Below are 19,716 nucleotides of genomic sequence, written 5' to 3'. Positions count from 1 at the left end.
AGGTTTCCATACGTCATGTTTGATATGCCTTGACACATCACAACCAACGGAGACCTAGTATGGAGCATGACTAAACATACCCTGTCAAATAATGACATGTTCATGCTTTTTAGCTAGTGTATGGTCAGTTTTCATTCTTTATATGGGAGGTTGGCAGTCATGTTGTTATCAGTAAGTGCAGACATAACAAATGGAGGTTACACCACCTCATGAGTGTACTGTAAGTGTAGCAATATCAACACGGTCTCAATGACTTTCTTTAACAAGCTGTCCTGGGTGCTCAAACAGATTACCTCCGAGTCTAGAGATGGATGTCGGTTTGAATAGATTTCATTGTCTTAATGTAACTTTGTCTTCCCCACCAGGGGGTTGAGCCACAGACCATGGATAGTTATTAGAGGGATATTATAATAGCCTGTTCCTGGAGTAAAAGGTCAAATCTATCTATAAGGTCTATGGAGTGGCTCTATGAAGGACTGACAGTCTGGAGGTTGTCCATTCGTTAAGGTGATTTAAAACAGCCAACACAACATTTATACAGTTTGCTGATGAGGCGAGAGCGGGAGAGGACTTACTGTCAGAAAACATAAACGCCATCTTCATTCAGTTGTGTGTGACTGAGTTGCTTAGTTATTGTTCCCGAGTTGACCAATTTGCAAGATAGATGGAGGTGTAGTGTACTGCAGTATGGTATAATATTGTATAGTGTGGTATAGTGTAGTCTAGTGTACAGTACAGTACAATACAGTATAGTGCAGTATAGTACAGTACAGTATATAGTCTAAATTAAACGTGTTGAAACAGGCAAATGGAAAAAAGTCTCACCAGCTGCAGCCATATGTTGGTTGTTAAAACCTGGTTCTTCTCATCCTGTTGCATTGAGAGACAGATGAACATGTCAGTTTGTATCATCAGAGAGAGATAGATGAACATGTCAGTTTGTAACATCAGAGAGATAGATGAACATGTTAGTTTGTAACATCAGAGAGAGATAATGAACATGTCAGTTTGTATCATCAGAGAGAGATAGATGAACATGTCAGTTTGTATCATCAGAGAGATAGATGAACATGTCAGTTTGTAACATCAGAGAGAGATAGATGAACATGTCAGTTTGTATCATCAGAGAGAGATAGATGAACATGTCAGTTTGTATCACATCAGAGTTTCTAACATCAGAGAGAGATAGAACATGTCAGTTTGTAACATCAGAGAGAGATAACATGATGAACATGTCAGTTTTTGTAACATCAGAGAGAGATAGATGAACATGTCAGTTTGTAACATCAGAGAGATAGATAACATGTCAGTGAACATGTCAGTTTGTAACATCAGAGAGAGATAATGAACATGTCAGTTTGTAACATAGAGAGATAGATGAACATGTCAGTTTGTATCATCAGAGAGAGATAGATGAACATGTCAGTTTGATCATGAGAGATAGATGAACATGTCAGTTTGTAACATCAGAGAGATAGATGAACATGTCAGTTTGTATCATCAGAGAGATAGATGAACATGTCAGTTTGTAACATCAGAGAGATATAGATGAACATGTCAGTTTGTAACATGAGAGAGATAGATGAACATGTCAGTTTGTAACATCAGAGAGATAGATGAACATGTCAGTTTGTAACATGAGAGAGATAGATGATGTCAGAGAGAGATAGATGAACATGTCAGTTTGTAACATCAGAGAGATAGATGAACATGTCAGTTTGTAACATGATAGAGAGATAGATGAACATGTCAGTTTGTAACATGATAGAGAGATAGATGAACATGTCATGAGAGATAGATTTGTCAGTTTGTAACATCAGAGAGATAATGATAGTTTGTAACATGAACATGTCAGTTTGTAACATCAGAGAGATAGATTTGAACATGTCATGTTTGTAACATGATAGAGAGATGAACATGTCAGTTTGTAACATGAACATGTCAGTTTGTAACATCAGAGAGAGATAGATGAACATGTCAGTTTGTAACATCAGAGAGAGATAGATGAACATGTCAGTTTGTAACATCAGAGAGATAGTAACATCAGTTTGAGAGAGATAGATGAACATGTCAGTTTGTAACATGATAGAGAGATATATGAACATGTCAGTTTGTATCATCAGAGAGAGATAGAGAGATATATGAACATGTCAGTTTGTAACATCAGAGAGAGATAGATGAACATGTCAGTTTGTAACATCAGAGAGATAGATGAACATGTCAGTTTGTAACATCAGAGAGATAGATGAACATGTCAGTAACATCAGATAGATTAACATGTCAGTTTGTAACATCAGATGATAGGTGAACATGTCAGTTTGTAACATGAGAGAGAGATAGATGAACATGTCAGTTTGTAACATGATAGAGAGATAGATGAACATGTCAGTTTGTATCATCAGATATAGATGAACATGTCAGTTTGTAACATGATAGAGAGATAGTCAGTTTGTATGAACATGTCAGTTTGTAACATCAGAGATCCATGTCAGTTTGTATGAACAACATGTCAGTTTGTAACATGATAGAGAGATAGATGAACATGTCAGTTTGTAACATCAGAGAGAGATGAACATAGATTTGAACATGTCAGTTTGTAACATGATAGAGAGATAGATGAACATGTCAGTTTGTAACATCAGAGAGATAGATGAACATGTCAGTTTGTAACATGATAGAGAGATAGATGAACATGTCAGTTTGTAACATCAGAGAGATAGATGAACATGTCAGTTTGTAACATGATAGAGAGATAGATGAACATGTCAGTTTGTAACATCAGAGAGATAGATGAACATGTCAGTTTGTAACATGAGTAGAGAGATAGATGAACATGTCAGTTTGTCAACATTTGTATCAGAGAGAGATAGATGAACATGTCAGTTTGTAACATGATAGAGAGATAGATGAACATGTCAGTTTGTAACATCAGAGAGATAGATGAACATGTCAGTTTGTAACATCAGAGAGAGATAGATGAACATGTCAGTTTGTAACATCAGAGAGAGATAGATGAACATGATCATGTCAGTTTGTATCATCAGAGAGAGATAGATGAACATGTCAGTTTGTAACATCAGAGAGAGAGTTTGTAACATCAGAGAGAGATAGATGAACATCAGAGAGATATAGATGAACATGTCAGTTTGTAACATCAGAGAGAGATAGATGAACATGTCAGTTTGTAACATCAGAGAGATAGATGAACATGTCAGTTTGTAACATCAGAGAGATAGAGTCAGTTTGTAGATAGATGAACATGTCAGTTTGTAACATCAGAGAGATAACATGTCAGTTTGTAACATGTCAGTTTGTAACATCAGAGAGATGAACATGTCAGTTTGTAACATCAGAGAGATAGATGAACATGTCAGTTTGTAACATCAGAGAGAGATAGATGAACATGTCAGTTTGTAACATCAGAGAGATAGAGATAAATGTCAGTTTGTATCATCAGATCAGAGAGATAGATGAACATGTCAGTTTGTAACATCAGAGAGATAATGAACATGTCAGTTTGTAACATCAGAGAGATAGATAGAGTTTGTAACATGAACATGTCAGTTTGTAACATGATAGATGAACATGTCAGAGAGATAGATGAACATGTCAGTTTGTATCATCAGAGAGATAGATGAACATGTCAGTTTGTAACATCAGAGAGAGATAGATGAACATGTCAGTTTGTAACATCAGAGAGAGATAGATGAACATGTCAGTTTGTAACACATAGAGAGAGATATAGATGAACATGTCAGTTTGTAACATCAGAGAGATAGATGAACATGTCAGTTTGTAACATCAGAGAGATATAGATGAACATGTCAGTTTGTAACATGATAGAGAGATAGATTAACATGTCAGTTTGTAACATCAGAGAGATAACATAGATGAACATGTCAGTTTGTAGCATGTTTGTAACATCAGAGAGATAGATGAACATGTCAGTTTGTAACATGATAGAGAGATAGATGAACATGTCAGTTTGTAACATGATAGAGAGATAGATGAACATGTCAGTTTGTATCATCAGAGAGAGATGAACATGTCAGTTTGTAACATCAGAGAGAGATAGATGAACATGTTTTGTAACATCAGAGAGATAATGAACATGTCAGTTTGAACATGTCAAACATCAGAGAGATATAGATGAACATGTCAGTTTGTAGCATGTCAGTTTGTAACATCAGAGAGATAGATGAACATGTCAGTTTGTAACATGATAGATGAGAGTTTGTAGAGAGATAGATGAACATGTCAGTTTGTAACATGATAGATGAACATGTCATAGATAGAACATGTCAGTTTGTATCATCAGAGAGAGATAGATGAACATGTCAGTTTGTAACATCAGAGAGAGATAGATGAACATGTCAGTTTGTAACATGATAGAGAGATAGATGAACATGTCAGTTTGTAACATGATAGAGATAGATGAACATGTCAGTTTGTAACATGATAGAGAGATAGATGAACATGTCAGTTTGTATCATCAGAGAGAGATAGATGAACATGTCAGTTTGTATCATCAGAGAGAGATAATGAACATGTCAGTTTCTAACATCAGAGAGAGATAGATGAACATGTCAGTTTGTAACATCAGAGAGATAGATGAACATGTCAGTTTGTAACATCAAAGAGAGAGATAGATGAACATGTCAGTTTGTAACATCAGAGAGATAGATGAACATGTCAGTTTGTAACATCAAAGAGAGAGAGATGAACATGAACATGTCATGTTTTGTAACATCAGAGAGAGATAGATGAACATGTCAGTTTGTAACATCAGAGAGATAGATGTGAACATGTCAGTTTGTAACATCAGAGAGAGATAGATGTCAGTTTGTATCATGAACATGTCAGTTTGTATCATCAGAGAGAGATAATGAACATGTCAGTTTGTAACATCAGAGAGATAGATGAACATGTCAGTTTGTAACATGATAGAGAGATAGATGAACATGTCAGTTTGTATCATCAGAGAGAGATAGATGAACATGTCAGTTTGTATCATCAGAGAGAGATAATGAACATGTCAGTTTGTAACATCAGAGAGAGATAGATGAACATGTCAGTTTGTAACATCAGAGAGATATAGATGAACATGTCAGTTTGTATCATCAGAGAGATAGATGAACATGTCAGTTTGTAACATCAGAGAGATATAGATGAACATGTCAGTTTGTAGCATGATAGAGAGATAGATTAACATGTCAGTTTGTAACATCAGAGAGATATAGATGAACATGTCAGTTTGTAGCATGATAGAGAGATAGATGAACATGTCAGTTTGTAACATGATAGAGAGATAGATGAACATGTCAGTTTGTAACATGATAGAGAGATAGATGAACATGTCAGTTTGTATCATCAGAGAGAGATAGATGAACATGTCAGTTTGTAACATCAGAGAGAGATAATGAACATGTCAGTTTGTAACATCAGAGAGATATAGATGAACATGTCAGTTTGTAGCATGATAGAGAGATAGATGAACATGTCAGTTTGTAACATGATAGAGAGATAGATGAACATGTCAGTTTGTAACATGATAGAGAGATAGATGAACATGTCAGTTTGTATCATCAGAGAGAGATAGATGAACATGTCAGTTTGTAACATCAGAGAGAGATAATGAACATGTCAGTTTGTAACATGATAGAGAGATAGATGAACATGTCAGTTTGTAACATGATAGAGAGATAGATGAACATGTCAGTTTGTATCATCAGAGAGAGATAGATGAACATGTCAGTTTGTAACATGATAGAGAGATATATGAACATGTCAGTTTGTAACATGATAGAGAGATAGATGAACATGTCAGTTTGTAACATGATAGAGAGATAGATGAACATGTCAGTTTGTAACATCAGAGAGATAGATGAACATATCAGTTTGTAACATGATAGAGAGATAGATAAACATGTCAGTTTGTAACATGATAGAGAGATAGATGAACATGTCAGTTTGTAACATGATAGAGAGATAGATGAACATGTCAGTTTGTATCATCAGAGAGAGATAGATGAACATGTCAGTTTGTAACATCAGAGAGAGATAATGAACATGTCAGTTTGTAACATCAGAGAGAGATAGATGAACATGTCAGTTTGTAACATGATAGAGAGATATATGAACATGTCAGTTTGTATCATCAGAGAGAGATAGATGAACATGTCAGTTTGTAACATCAGAGAGAGAGAGGTAGATGAACATGTCAGTTTGTAACATCAGAGAGAGATAGATGAACATGTCAGTTTGTAACATGATAGAGAGATAGATGAACATGTCAGTTTGTAACATCAGAGAGAGATAGATGAACATGTCAGTTTGTATCATCAGAGAGAGATAGGTGAACATGTCAGTTTGTAACATGATAGAGAGATATATGAACATGTCAGTTTGTATCATCAGAGAGAGATATATGAACATGTCAGTTTGTATCATCAGAGAGAGATAGATGAACATGTCAGTTTGTATCATCAGAGAGAGATAGATGAACATGTCAGTTTGTAACATGATAGAGAGATAGATGAACATGTCAGTTTGTAACATCAGAGAGAGAGAGGTAGATGAACATGTCAGTTTGTAACATCAGAGAGAGATAGATGAACATGTCAGTTTGTAACATCAGAGAGATAGATTAACATGTCAGTTTGTAACATGATAGAGAGAGATAGATGAACATGTCAGTTTGTAACATCAGAGAGATAGATGAACATGTCAGTTTGTAACATCAAAGAGAGAGAGAGATGAACATGTCAGTTTGTAACATCAGAGAGAGATAGATGAACATGTCAGTTTGTAACATCAGAGAGATAGATTAACATGTCAGTTTGTAACATGATAGAGAGAGATAGATGAACATGTCAGTTTGTAACATCAGAGAGATAGATGAACATGTCAGTTTGTAACATCAAAGAGAGAGAGAGATGAACATGTCAGTTTGTAACATCAGAGAGAGATAGATGAACATGTCAGTTTGTAACATGATAGAGAGATAGATGAACATGTCAGTTTGTAACATCAGAGAGATAGATGAACATGTCAGTTTGTATCATCAGAGAGAGATAGATGAACATGTCAGTTTGTAACATCAGAGAGATAGATGAACATGTCAGTTTGTAACATGATAGAGAGATAGATTAACATGTCAGTTTGTATCATCAGAGAGAGATAGATGAACATGTCAGTTTGTATCATCAGAGAGAGATAGATGAACATGTCAGTTTGTATCATCAGAGAGAGATTGATGAACATGTCAGTTTGTATCATCAGAGAGAGATAGATGAACATGTCCGTTTGTAACATCAGAGATATAGATGAACATATCAGTTTGTATCATCAGAGAGATAGATGAACATGTCAGTTTGTATCATCAGAGAGAGATCGATGAACATGTCAGTTTGTATCATCAGAGAGAGATCGATGAACATGTCAGTTTGTAACATCAGAGAGAGATCGTTGAACATGTCAGTTTGTATCATCAGAGAGAGATCGATGAACATGTCAGTTTGTAACATCAGAGAGAGATTGATGAACATGTCAGTTTGTATCATCAGAGGATAAAGTAATACAACAACCCAGTGTTTCTCAATCCATTCCTGAAGGACCCCAGAGGTGCACATTGTTGTCACAAAACAACTAATCACCCTTGATTTGAGTTGAATCAGGTTTGTTAGTGTTGGACTAGCACAACAATGTGAGCTCTGTTAACTTGCGTACCACAGTAACTCACCACGTCCATGATCTGCATCAAACTAAAGCTGAAGTTGACGGTGAGGGAGTGGGTGTCATTGAACACTGGCCTCTCTAGTGGGTTGTAGTTGGCCATAAGATCCTTGTACAGCCTCCGCTGGGGTTCCCCTTGGAGGGACACTGCCAGGGGAAAAACCACAAGAGGTGGACATTTGAGCTTCTGTTTTAAAATGTGCTTGGTCTTCTCTGAAGATCGATAGACTTTACGTAGATGTGTATGTAGTCCCTGTTGTACAGTCGAAAATAACATGTCTTGTTAACCACAGTGTTGTAAAAAAATGGTCAAGTCCTTTCACTATCTCTGTCACATACATGACCCAAAGCAAAATTAGATAATGCTGTGAACTAGAGAAACAAAATGAGATAACGCTATAAACTAGAGCAGCAAAATTAGATAATGCCGTAAACTAGAGCAGAAACATTAGATAATGCTGTAATCGAGAGCAACACAATTAGATAATACTAGAAACTAGAGCAGCAAAATGAGATAAAGCTGTAAACTAGATCAGCAGATGAGATAAAGCTGTAAACTAGAGCAGCAGATGAGGTCCTTCTGTAGCTCAGTTGGTAGAGCATGGCGCTTGTAACGCCAGGGTAGTGGGTTCGATCCCGGGACCACCCATACGTAGAATGTATGCACACATGACTGTAAGTCGCTTTGGATAAAAGCGTCTGCTAAATGGCATATATTATTATTATTATATTAGATAAAGCTGTAAACTAGAGCAGCAGATGAGATAAAGCTGTAAACTAGAGCAGCAAAATGAGATAAAGCTGTAAACTAGAGCAGCAGATGAGATAAAGCTGTAAACTAGAGCAGCAGATGAGATAAAGCTGTAAACTAGAGCAGCAGATGAGATAAAGCTGTAAACTAGAGCAGCAGATGAGATAAAGCTGTGAACTAGAGCAGCAGATGAGATAAAGCTGTAAACTAGAGCAGCAGATGAGATAAAGCTGTAAACTAGAGCAGCAGATGAGATAAAGCTGTAAACTAGAGCAGCAGATGAGATAAAGCTGTAAACTAGATCATCAGATGAGATAAAGCTGTAAACTAGAGCAGCAAAATGAGAATGCTGTAAACTAGATCAGCAGATGGACCATACACTTTTTCGCTTAATCTCCAATATAGTGAGAGAATGAGAGAGAGAGAATGAGAGAGAGAACGAGAAAGCATGAAAGAGAGAGAGAATGAGAGAGAGAGAGAATGAGAGCACATTTGTAATATGGGACATTTTAATATGGCAATGAATACACTCAAAGAAAAAGCATTGTATGCAATAAAAATGTTATTATAAAAAAATCAACATCCCAATTAGAATTTGGACCAAAATATTTGACAGCCTAATCCTACCAATAGCTCTTTACGGAAGTGAGGTTTGGGGGCCACTGGACTTTAAAATGTGGGACAAACATCCAATTGAAGCCCTACATGCAGAATTATATTTGATAAAAATATCTGAAGATCATACACATTTTGGCAACACCTAAATTAAAGTCCAAATTCAAGTCTCCAATTTAAAGCACTTCAAACCCAAGAACTGAGCCCAGAAACGAGCCGTCTCAGTCAATTGGTGTTGGACCAAACCAACCAAACGGACACCAGCACTGCTTCTAAAGATTGAATTCAAATAAACAAATATGTATTTGCTTGAGGGACACTGAATAATAACATCTGCATAGTAAACAGTAACTTACTTATTACTAGTTGTATTGTTATTACTATTATTATTGTTATTATTGGTGGAATTATTGTTCTTACTTTTATTATTATTGTTGTGATTATTATTCCAAATAGTAGTGGTATGGGTAGTAGGGGTGATGGTAATGATAGCAGTTTAATGATGGTGGTGGTAGTAGTAGTAGTAGTAATGATGATGGTAGTTGCAGTACTGATGTAATGGTGAGGATGACTGTCATGACTTCGCCGAAGTCGGTCCCTCTCCTTGTTCGGGCAGCGTTCGGCGGTCGACGTCACCGGCCTTCTAGCCATCGCCGATCCACTTTTCATTTTCCATTTGTTTTGTCTTTGTTTTACACACCTGGTTTCAATTCCACAATTACATGTTCATTATTTAACCCTCTGTTTTCCCCATGTTTTTTGTGCGTGCTTGTTTATTGTAAGTTTGGTCCGTTGTTTGTGGGCCTGGTGTTACTTCATGTACTTTGATATTTTGAGTAAAGTTCCTTGTGTTACTCATCTCTGCTGTCCTGTGCCTGACTCCTCTGCACCAGCTACACCCAGATCCTTACAATGACAGTTAGTTCTAAGTTAGTTATAGTTTAATTTTCCATGTTTAGCCTTTTCTGTGTATTATAGTTCTACTATTGACTGTTAGTATTTTATTGTTGTTATTTTTAGAATTGTTTTGTATTATTATTTACTACCATTTTATATTATTATTCTTTATTCTTTACTATTTTATAACAATGTATATTGTATACAATATTGCTTTGACAATATTGACAATGTTTTTCATGCCAATAAAGCAGCTTGAATTTGAGAGAGAAAGAGAGAGAGAGAAAGAGAGACAGAGAGAGAGAGAGACAGAGAGACAGAGAGAGAGAGAGAGACAGAGAGACAGAGAGAGACAGAGAGAGACAGAGAGAGACAGAGAGAGACAGAGACAGAGAGACAGAGAGACACAGAGAGAGACAGAGAGAGAGAGAGAGAGACAGAGAGAGACAGAGACCGAGAGACAGAGAGACAGAGAGACAGAGAGACAGAGAGAGACAGAGACAGAGAGAGAGACAGAGAGACAGAGAGAGACAGAGAGAGACAGAGAGAGAGAGAGACAGAGAGAGAGAGAGAGAGAAGAGAGACAGAGAGACAGAGAGAGAGAGACAGAGAGAGAGAGAGACCGAGAGAGAGAGAGAGAGAAAGAGAGACAGAGAGACCGAGAGAGACAGAGAGAGAGAGACAGAGAGACAGAGAGAAAGAGAGACAGAGACAGAGAGACAGAGAGAGACAGAGAGAGAGAGAGAGATTGAGAGAGAGAGAGACAGAGAGAGACAGACAGACAGAGAGAGATTGAGAGAGACTATAAACCACCTGGTGGACAGCCGGTCCAGCTCATTTGGATGCTTGCTTATTGATCCAAGAGGCTCATCAAACGTTCTCCAGCTAGATTCAGCTAGAAGCATACTGACACCCAATAACTCTCAGTACCTCATTATTCTCTGACATGTCTTAGTAAGCCCTTCTACAGTACCAGGCATTGGAATGCATGTCCATGGTTGTGTTCAGTACAGAAAAAAACGTTTTGAAACTACTTAAAATTGTCCAATGAGATCACAGATTTTTGTTTACTATTGCAAAACATTGTCACGGTGCACTGCACTGAACAGAACCTAGGTGTTTTCTCCCAGCTATGCATGGACCATTACAACACAGTGTATTCAGAGTCCTCCCTCATATATTCTCTGAAAAGGTCTTACTCTATTTTAATGCACTTCAGACACCGGATGGCTACTTACTTTTCTAATAGCCAAAACCCAATTACCCAGAAACACCTCTGGGAGAGCACTTTACTCCATTGATTTGGTTGCTCGGAGAGCTCAAGGGTTCACTGTCTATTTTGAAATTGTTTCTAAGTTCTGTAAGAAAACATCTATGTCCGTCATCAGTTACCCAGGTCGCATACAGAGGCTCTCAGAACTGGAAGATCAGATAAAAGCTTGTTCTTTGTCTCCGGTCTGATTCCCCTCTGGATCGCAGGCCCTCTTCATAATCACATTTCAGTGTTACCATCAGTGGGATAACATCACTGTGTTATTGTGTAAAGATGTATCAGTCATTCATCAGGGTACATTAGTAATATTACTGACAGTAATGCAAAGTATCTTTCTGATGTTTCCCAATACGAAAGGAGGCTGGGGAGCAGAGGACGGAGACAAAGCATCGCCTGTACTTCTTGATTAAATCTAGGAGACCAACCAATGTCGGTTAGATAAAGCAGAGCTGGCCAAGACTATCTCTCTCTCCCCCCTCTCTCCATCTCTACATCTCACTCTTAATCTCTCGATCTCTCTCCCTCCGAGAATTCAATTAGGTATTGCAAATAGACTGGAGACTCCAGAGCGGAGGTCTTACTAAATGGAGTGCAGACAATTACATTTTTGTATTACTCTTTCCTTTCTTCTATTTCTGCTGCTGAACCTGTTGAGAGGTGAACCTGTTGAGGGGTGAACCTAACGAGAGGTGAACCTAACGAGAGGTGAACCTAACGAGGGGTGAACCTGTTGAGAGGTGAACCTGTTGAGAGGTGAACCTAACGAGAGGTGAACCTGTTGAGAGGTGAACCTAACGTGAGGTGAACCTGATGAGAGGTGAACCTGACGAGAGGTGAACCTGACGAGAGGTGAACCTGACGAGAGGTGAACCTGACGAGAGGTGAACCTGACGAGGGAGAACCTGACGAGAGGTGAACCTGACGAGAGGTGAACCTGTTGAGAGGTGAACCTGACGAGAGGTGAACCTGACGAGAGGTGGACCTGACGAGAGAGAACCTGACGAGAGGTGAACCTGACGAGGGTGAACCTGACGAGAGGTGAACCTGACGAGAGGTGGACCTGACGAGAGAGAACCTGAAGAGAGAACCTGACGAGAGGTGAACCTGACGAGGGGTGAACCTGACCTGAGAGGTGAACCTGATGAAAGGTGAACCTGACTAAAGGTGGACCTGACGAGAGGTGGACCTGACGAGAGGTGAACCTGACGAGAGGTGAACCTGACGAGAGGTGAACCTGACGAGAGGTGAACCTGACGAGAGGTGAACCTGACGAGGGTGAACCTGACTAGAGGTGAACCTGACGAGAGGTGAACCTGACGAGAGGTGAACCTGACGAGAGGTGAACCTGACGAGAGGTGAACCTGACTAGAGGTGAACCTGACAAGAGGTGAACCTGACGAGAGGTGAACCTGACGAGAGGTGAACCTGACTAGAGGTGAACCTGACGAGAGGTGAACCTGATGAACCTGAGGTGAACCTGACTAGAGGTGGACCTGACGAGAGGTGGACCTGACGAGAGGTGAACCTGACGAGGGGTGAACCTGACGAGAGGTGAACCTGACTAGAGGTGAACCTGACGAGAGGTGACCCTGTTGAGAGGTGAACCTGACGAGGGGTGAACCTGACGAGAGGTGAACCTGACGAGGGGTGAACCTGACGAGAGGTGACCCTGTTGAGAGGTGAACCTGACGAGATGTGAACTTGTTGGGGTGAACCTGACGAGAGGTGAACCTGACGAGGGGTGAACCTGACAAGAGGTGAACCTGACGAGAGGTGGACCTGACGAGAGGTGGACCTGACGAGAGGTGAACCTGACGAGATGTGGACCTGCAAGTCAGCATTTCATTGCACTGTGTACTCCATGTATACAATGCATTCAGAGTGTATTCAGACCCCTCCCCTTTTCCACATTTAGTTACATTACAGCCGCATTCAGAAATGTATTAAATCAGGTTTTTCCCTCATCAATCTGCACACAATACCCCGTAATGACAAATCAGGTTTTTCCCTCATCAATCTGCACACAATACCCCATAATGACAAATCAGGTTTTTCCCTCATCAATCTGCACACAATACCCCATAATGACAAATCAGGTTTTTCCCTCATCAATCTGCACACAATACCCCATAATGACAAATCAGGTTTTTCCCTCATCAATCTGCACACAATACCCCATAATGACAAATCAGGTTTTTCCCTCATCAATCTGCACACAATACCCCATAGTGACAAATCAGGTTGTTAGACATTTTTGCAAAATTATTAAAAATAAAGAACATAAATACCTTATTTACATAAGTATTCCGATCCTTTGCTATGAAACTCTAAATTAAGCTCAGGTGCATGCTGTTTCCATTGATCATCCTATATATTGCTTTTTATAACTTGATTGGAGTCCACCTATGGTAAATTCAATTGAATGGACATGATTTGGAAAGGCACACACCTGTCTATATAAGGTCCCACAGTCGACAGTGCATGTCAGAACAAAAACCAAGCCATGAGGTCGAAGAAATTGTCTGTAGAGCTCAGAGACAGAAATGTGTCGAGGCACTCCATTGAAGGTCCCCAAGAACACAGTGGCCACCATCATTCTTAAATGGAAGAAGTTTGGAACCACCAAGACTCTTCCTAGAGCTGGCCTCCCAGGCCAAACTGAGCAATCGGGGGATAAGGGCCTTGATCAGAGAGGTGACCAAGTAGCAGATGGTTTGACAGAGCTCCAAAGTTCCTCTGTGGAGATGGGAGAACCTTCCAGAAGGACAACCATCTCTGCAGCACTCTACCAATCAGGCCTTTATGGTAGAGAAGACAGAAGGAAGCCACTCCTCAGTAAAAGGCACTACAGCCCCCTTGGAGGTTTCCAAAAGCCACCTAAAGACTCTCATGAGAAAGAAGATTCTCTGGTCTGATGAAACCAATATGGAATTCTTTGGCCTGAATGCCAAGCATTATATCTGGAGGAAACCTGTCACTGTCTCTACGGTGAAGCATGGTGGTGGCAGCATCATGCTGTGGGGTTGTTTTTCAGCGCCTCTGCAAAAGTATTTGAATGTTTTTGAGTGGCCCAGCTAGAATCCGGACTTGAACCCGATCAAACATCTCTGGAGAGACCTAAAAATAGCTGTGCAGCAATGCTCCCCATCCAACCTGACAGAGCTTGAGGGGATCTGCAGAGAAGAATGGGAGAAAATCCCCAAATACAGGTGTGCCAAGCTTACCCAAGAAGACTTGTGGTAGACTTGTAGTTGTAATCACTGCCGAAGGTGCTTGAACAAAGTACTAAGTAAAGGGTCTTAATACTTATGTAAATGTGATATTCTAAAAACCTGTTTTTGCTTTGTCATTATGGGGTATTGTGTGTAGATTCATGAGAAAAAAACAAACTATTTAATCAATTTTAGAATAAGGCTGTAACGTAACAAAATGTAGAAAAAAGTCAAGGGGTCTGAATACTTTCCGACTGCTCTGTATATGTGACTGATAAACAAACATGAACAAGGACAGACAGAGTATATATGCTTTCAGAGTAAGCACAGGCAGGAAGGGGGTGGGTAATACTCAGGATGTAATGTCATGACATCTTGTGACAGCGTTGTCTTAAACAAGAGCTTCAAGCCACATGGGAGTGTGACCATCCATGACAATGCAGCACTCAATGGGAAACTTCACCTTGAAAAACAAATTACTATGATGCTTTGCCAATACTGATGTAATATTTATCACAATGGACATTTCATCGACCTATGACTTAAGATTGTCATTGGTCTTAATCTCCTTATTATTATGTGTGATTATAAGTTGAGGTATATACCATATCTAAGTTGAGGTATATACCATATATAATACCATATCTAAGTTGAGGTGTATATCATATCTAAGTTGAGGTATATACCATATATAAGTTGAGGTGTATATCATATCTAAGTTGAGGTGTATATCATATCTAAGTTGAGGTATATACCATATATAAGTTGAGGTGTATATCATATCTAAGTTGAGGTGTATACCATATATAAGTTGAGGTGTATATCATATCTAAGTTGAGGTATATACCATATATAAGTTGAGGTGTATATCATATCTAAGTTGAGGTATATACCATATATAAGTTGAGGTGTATATCATATCTAAGTTGAGGTATATACCATATATAAGTTGAGGTGTATATCATATCTAAGTTGAGGTATATACCATATATAAGTTGAGGTGTATATCATATCTAAGTTGAGGTATATACCATATATAAGTTGAGGTGTATATCATATCTAAGTTGAGGTGTATATCATATCTAAGTTGAGGTATATACCATATCTAAGTTGAGGTGTATATCATATCTAAGTTGAGGTGTATACCATATCTAAGTTGAGGTGTATATCATATCTAAGTTGAGGTGTATATCATATCTAAGTTGAGGTGTATATCATATCAAAGTTGAGGTGTATATCATATCTGTCCAAACAAAGGTTGTTCCTCATAATTTTCTCACAATAGATTGTTGCTTCATTTATTTATTGAATATGCATATCATGTCCACACCTTGTTATATGGAGTGCATGCTTTCAGTTATACAGTTATAATGGGGGGAAACGAACTAGGCTTACTAATCATAACTACATGTAAATGCATGGCACGTAAGTCATTGTTCATTCTCTTTGTGCCTGCCAAAGCCATCTGCATAGTGATGTTGCTGATGTAAATACAGCATATATTCTATATGTATATTCATATATATTTCAACATTCAACATGTATATTCTATTTACAAGCTGTCATATGATTTATTCATTTAAAACTTTTTCTGTCAGATTTTGAGTAGCAGCCTGAATGAAGCCTGTTGAACAAGTTCTGGGATTCAACATGTGAATAGAGAGTAGTAATACATGGATAGATTAGGATCAGGCAGTGGTTGCTAGGATACATGCATTGGAAACAAGGAGTGATACAGTATGTTCAGCACAGTAACTGTCTAAATGTATCCACTGCATGTATGTACATGTGCACAACTGACGTTGACCAACAACTTGATTTGAAAGCAGCACTGAACACCAATAACCCATCTAACGAACATGTAGGACGCACGTAACAATACAATTCAAATAGATGCATTACTTCTTACCCTTCAATAGGCAGACAGTGACTGCAATGTAGAGGAGAGCGTTCCATGGACCCATCATTCCTTTCAATAGAAGTGTCTGGCATAGACCCGCTGAACTCCCGATGTATTTTAATTCATACAAATATCAAACATCAATGATCATCCTCCATAGTCTTCCTCGCTGAAGTGTGAAGGCGGGAAGAGATGTGAGCAGAGGAGGCGGCAGCAGTGGCACTGGGACCTATATAAAGCCGCAGCCGCCGCCCCTCCTACTAAATATGTTTGACAACAGAGGGGTCTGTCTGGTCTCTCGATATGATTGCGCTGCAGTGACAGACTTGCTGTTGGCTTTTCGCAAAAGTGCAATAAAGTGCACCATTGTCACTATACCGGAGACATTTTGCTACCTGACTAGTTATACAATTTACGCGCGCAGCAATGTTGACGATAGCTACGGTGGCCAAACTTTACGCACAGCACTTTTGCTCGTCAAATGATGACTACATGTTACTTCAAATGGGGAAATGTAAAAGTAAATGTCCAGGCTATTAAAACATGACATCTGAAGTGCTTCTGAATGTTTTCTGATTTCTTTCAGTAACGCAGTTGATTGGATTTGTCTCTGACACCAAATGCTGATGTGGAGGATAATCAGTGCCACTTTGAAAATGAAATGCTAAATTGGAATGTGAAAATGATAAACAGATTTATATTTTCATATTAGTGGGCATTATTTCTGCCACAATAAACTTAATTAAAAATTAAAACTGAAAATGGTTCATTGAAAAATGGAAAATGTAAAGTTAAATGTTAAATGAAAATGGTAAATGATAAACAGAAAATGGTAAGCAGGTAATGGTACACAGAAAATGGTAAGCAGGTAATGGTACACAGAAAATGGTAAGCAGGTACTGGTACACAGAAAATGGTAAGCAGGTACTGGTACACAGAAAATGGTAAGCAGGTAATGGTACACAGAAAATGGTAAGCAGGTAATGGTACACAGAAAATGGTAAGCAGGTAATGGTACACGGAAAATGGTAAGCAGGTAATGGTACACAGAAAATGGTAAGCAGGTAATGGTACACAGAAAATGGTAAGCAGGTAATGGTACACAGAAAATGGTAAGCAGGTAATGGTACATAGAAAATGGTAAGCAGGTAATGGTACACAGAAAATGGTAAGCAGGTAATGGTACACAGAAAATGGTAAGCAGGTAATGGTACATAGAAAATGGTAAGCAGGTAATGGTACACAGAAAATGGTAAGCAGGTAATGGTACATAGAAAATGGTAAGCAGGTAATGGTACACAGAAAATGACAAATGCAATGTGCAAAGTGAAATGGAAAGTGCCTGTCTTCATTTACCAACTGCCTAATTTAGGATTTTTTAAATGTGTTTAATGTATGCAAATTTCTTCCTGGAGGCATGAACCAGGACAGCAACACAACACCACCATGCACCACCATACATCCTAGACATGTTGGGCTCTCTGCGCATTGATTTTAGACTAGTGTAATGACAGGGTTGGTACCTGCTGTTCTGTACACCAGAACAACACCTTAGCCTGCTAACCCAAAAACATAAATGCAACATGCAACAATTTCAACAATGTTACTGAGTTACAGTTCATAGTCCTTCTGTAGCTCAGTTGGTAGATCATGGCGCTTGTAACGCCAGGGTAGTGGGTTCGATCCCCGGGACCACCCATACGTAGAATGTATGTACACATGACTGTAAGTCGCTTTGGATAAAAGCGTCTGCTAAATGGCATATATATAAGGAAACTAAAATGAATTCATGAGGCCCTAATCTATGGATTTCAAATGACTGGGCAGGGGCACAGCTATGGGTAGGCCTGGAAGGGCATAGGCCCACCCACTTTTAAATTTTTTTACCTTTATTTAACTAGGCAATTCAGTTAAGAACAAATTCTTATTTTCAATGAGGGCCTAGGAACAGTGGGTTAACTGCCTGTTCAGGGGCAGAACGACAGATTTGTACCTTGTCAGCTCGGGATATGAACTTGCAACCTTTTGGTTACTTGTCCAACACTCTAACCACTAGGCTACCCTGCCGCCCCGGGAGCCAAGCCCACCCACTGGGGAGCCAGGCCCAGTTTTTCCCCACAAAAGGGCTTTATTTCAAACAGAAATACTCCTCAGTTTCATCAGCTGCCAAGTCAACAAACAGATCACCGACCATTTTGAATCCCACCGTACCTTCTCTGCTATGCAATCTGGTTTCTGAGCTGGTCATGGTTGCACCTCAGCCACGCTCAAGGTCCTAAACGATATCATAACCGCCGCCATTGATAAGAGATTACTGTGCAGCCATATTCATCGACCTGGCCAAGGCTTTCGACTCTGTCAATCACCACATTCTTATTGGCAGACTCAATAGCCTTGGTTTCTCAAATGACTGCCTCACCTGGTTCACCAACTACTTCTCTGATAGAGTTCAGTGTGTCAAATTGGATGCAGTCTATCACAGTGCCATCCGTTTTGTCACCAAAGGCCCATATATCACCCACCACTGCGACCTGTAAGCTCTCGTTGGCTGGCCATCGCTTCATACTCGTCGCCAAACCCACTGGCTACAGGTTATCTACATGTCTCTACTAGGTAAAGCCCCGTCTTATCTCAGCTCACTGATCACCATAGCAGCACCCACCCGTAGCACGCGCTCCAGCAGGTATATCTCACCCCCAAAGCCAATTCCTCCTTTGGCCGCCTTTCCTTCCAATTCTCTGCTGCCAATGACTGGCTTGACCTGCAAAAATAACTGAAGTTGGAGACCCATACCTCCCTCACTAGCTTTAAGTACCAGCTGTCAGAGCAGCTCACAGATCACTGCACCTGTACATAGCCCATCTGTAAACAGCCCATCCAACTACCTCATCCCCATACTGTATTTATTTATCTTGCTCCTTTGCACCCCATTGTCTCTACTTGCACATTCATCTTTTGCACATCTACCATTCCAGTGTCTAATTGCTATATTGTAATTACTTCGCAACCATGGCCTATTTATTGCCTTACCTCCCTTATTTTACCTCATTTGCACTCACTGTATATAGACTTTTATTTTTCTGCTGTATTATTGACTGTATGTTTGTTTATTCCATGTGTAACTCTGTGTTGTTGTATGTGTCAAACTGCTGTGCTTTATCTTGGCCAGGTCACAGTTGTAAATGAGAATTTGTTCTCAACTAGCCCACCTGGTTAAATAATAGTGAAAGAATGTTCTGATGTTCAGAACACCCTTGTTCAAACCCTGGCAGTCATTTGTGCTGTGGCTCAGATGGATCCCTGTAAGGAGGTCAAAGGATTGTGAATTGTAACT

General features: G+C 39.3%; 1 pseudogene; it reads right to left on the bottom strand.

Moving 5' to 3' along the window:
* The window catches only part of LOC124035493, a 46,214-nt pseudogene extending 29,750 nt beyond the window's left edge, over positions 1-16,464 (bottom strand).
* Positions 16,465-19,716: the final 3,252 nt, after the last annotated feature.

Source organism: Oncorhynchus gorbuscha, linkage group LG05 (genome assembly GCF_021184085.1).
Source record: "Oncorhynchus gorbuscha isolate QuinsamMale2020 ecotype Even-year linkage group LG05, OgorEven_v1.0, whole genome shotgun sequence".
NCBI classification, from domain to species: domain Eukaryota; kingdom Metazoa; phylum Chordata; class Actinopteri; order Salmoniformes; family Salmonidae; genus Oncorhynchus; species Oncorhynchus gorbuscha.
Note: the sequence above shows the minus strand (reverse complement) of the source record. Positions and strands in the feature narration are given on the sequence as shown.